This window comes from Tamandua tetradactyla, chromosome 15, assembly GCF_023851605.1.
Source record: "Tamandua tetradactyla isolate mTamTet1 chromosome 15, mTamTet1.pri, whole genome shotgun sequence".
Taxonomy (NCBI): Eukaryota; Metazoa; Chordata; class Mammalia; order Pilosa; family Myrmecophagidae; genus Tamandua; species Tamandua tetradactyla.
The window spans coordinates 9,982,106-9,984,632 of NC_135341.1; positions in this window are offsets into that span (position 1 = coordinate 9,982,106).

Sequence of the window (2,527 nt, forward strand, 5' to 3'; positions counted from 1 at the left end):
TCATCTAATCAGTTGAAGGCCTTAAACGGAAAAGTGATTATTTCAGCAGTCAAAAGGAAAAATCACCACCTCTACTTCAGCCAGCATGTTTCTCCTGGGAAATTCACTGAAAACCTTCACAGCTTATGGCCTGCCTGATAGAATTCGGATTTGCCCATCCACACAATTCCCATCATAAATCAAATAATATTTACCTTGTACATATCTCTTTTGTTTCTGTTTCCTGGGAGAAACCTAACTAATACAACATGTGAGCCTTCAGATGATTCCAGTTCTCATCCTTTGAACCACCACAACTAATACAAAATGGAGCAGAGACAAGAACTGCCTACTATGCCCTCCTCAATTACACATTCATAAGACAAATAATCTTGTTTCAAGCTATCATATTTGGGATGGTTTGTTACACAGCAGTAGTTTACTGGAACATTCACATTCTCAAAAAGTGACACATTTTTAGTGAAGTATCTGTTCAGACTATGATGAAAAGTTGTTAAAGGAAGCACAAGCATCGTTTTCTTTAATATCTAAATGAAATATCAAAGATCAGAACATGAAACAAATAGAAACAGTAGGACAACTATCATGCTCTTTTTTTTTTTTTTTTTTGCATGGGCAGGCACTGGAAATTGAACCTGGGTTTCCAGCATGGCAGGTGAGAACTTATCATGCTCTTTTAAAAATGATAACTTCCCCACCAACTAATGGCACAAATCCCATCTCTGGGCTAGAACTTTCCTCTAGCCCTGCCCTCAATGGCTAAAGGATGTGTGAGTGTGCTTGGTCTCCCAGATGTCAGAACTTCTGTGGCAGTGTTACAATTCTATATAGCGATTACAGTCTGGTTGGAAAAGGACTTGTTTCCCTATTGTGTCTGCATAACTATATGCTTTTAATAATACTATAAGTGACAGTTAAAATTTAAAAGCAAAGATTTCTAAAATGCCTTCATTCTCAATTTACATAAAATTGGGAAAATATCAAACTTGACTGAGAAAATAAAAATTAGTTTGCCAAGTCTGCTTTAATTTCGATTAATTTTGGGTTTCCCAGAAGCAAACTCAGAGGAAAAGACAGGCAGCATATTTGGGAGAACCAAGAAGAGAAAGTTATGGGGGAAAAGTAAAAACAAATACAAGGATGTATTATTGAACTGACTAATATTAGGGATGACTGGAGGCTTAACCCCAAGGGACTTTCGGGGAATCCTTATGAAATATGTCTCAAAGCCAACAACCTCAAAATAAAGGAGAAAGCATTTATCCATGGAATAATTATTATTATTTACCATGGAATAATTATTTCCCTATGTACTGTACCTGTGTGATGCCAAATGGATTCCCAAATGCATCTCACACCACAACATCAGAGAAATCCTAGAGCATAAGGCAAGAAGCATGTAGTACAAGTCCAAGGTGAAACACTTGTCATGTTGTGCCTGCATGAAGCTGGCTCAAGCATGAGTAGAACTAGTTATCTCATCTTGGATGAAATAAGAGGTGAAGCTAAAAAGATTTTGAGTGGGTACATAAGATATGTCTGATACAGCCTATCCCTTGAATCATTTAAATAAGCTTTTTCTGCCTTATGCCCAAACAATTCCAAATTCTTCTTCAAAGTGGTGGCCACCACAATCTCTGGAAACACTTAATGTGAGGGCATTAGTGAGTCAAATTATAACATAACATCTAGAAACTGTCAGTTTCTCTCTCTTCCACTAACCATTCTAGATTTCCCTCACGCTTGAATAGCACTGCAGCTGATCCCATGGATATTTTAAAAAGGTAAAGGAATACTATGAACAACTCTATACCCACAGCTTTGATTACTGAGATAAAATTGTTCAATTCCTTAAAAGACATACATTATTCAGATTCAAAATAAGCTCAATAAATACCATGAATAGGCCTTTATCTAATAAAATAATAAAATCAGTAGTTAACACCCTGCCAAAATAGAAAGCACCAGGCTCAGATGGTTTCACTGGTGAATTCCATCAAACATATACAGAAGAAATGATAGCAATTGTCTACAGTCTCTTCCAGAAAATAGAGGCAGAGGGAATACTCTCTAAATCATTCTTTGGGGCCAACATTACCCTAATACCATATTGCAAGAAAGAAAACTACAGACCAATATCCTCAACAAAATTCAATCAAGTCCCTCAATGTATAAAAAGAATTATAACATGACAATCATATGAAATTTACTCCAAGGATGCAAGGGCTATTTAACATTCTAAAGTCTGTCAATGCTATCCATTATATGTACAGGTTAAAGAAGAAAAATCATATGATCCTAAGCAAATATACCAAGGTTCAACATACAAAAGCCAATTCTCTTGTTATTATGAGCAGTGAACAATCAAAATTTTTTTAAATTACCATTTACAATAGCATAAAGTACTCATAAATTTAACAAAAGATGTACAGGTTCTACATGTGGAAAACTACAAAACTGATGAAAATCAAAGATAGTCTAAATAAATGTAGAGATGTTTGTGTCCATGGATTGGAAAACTCAATAT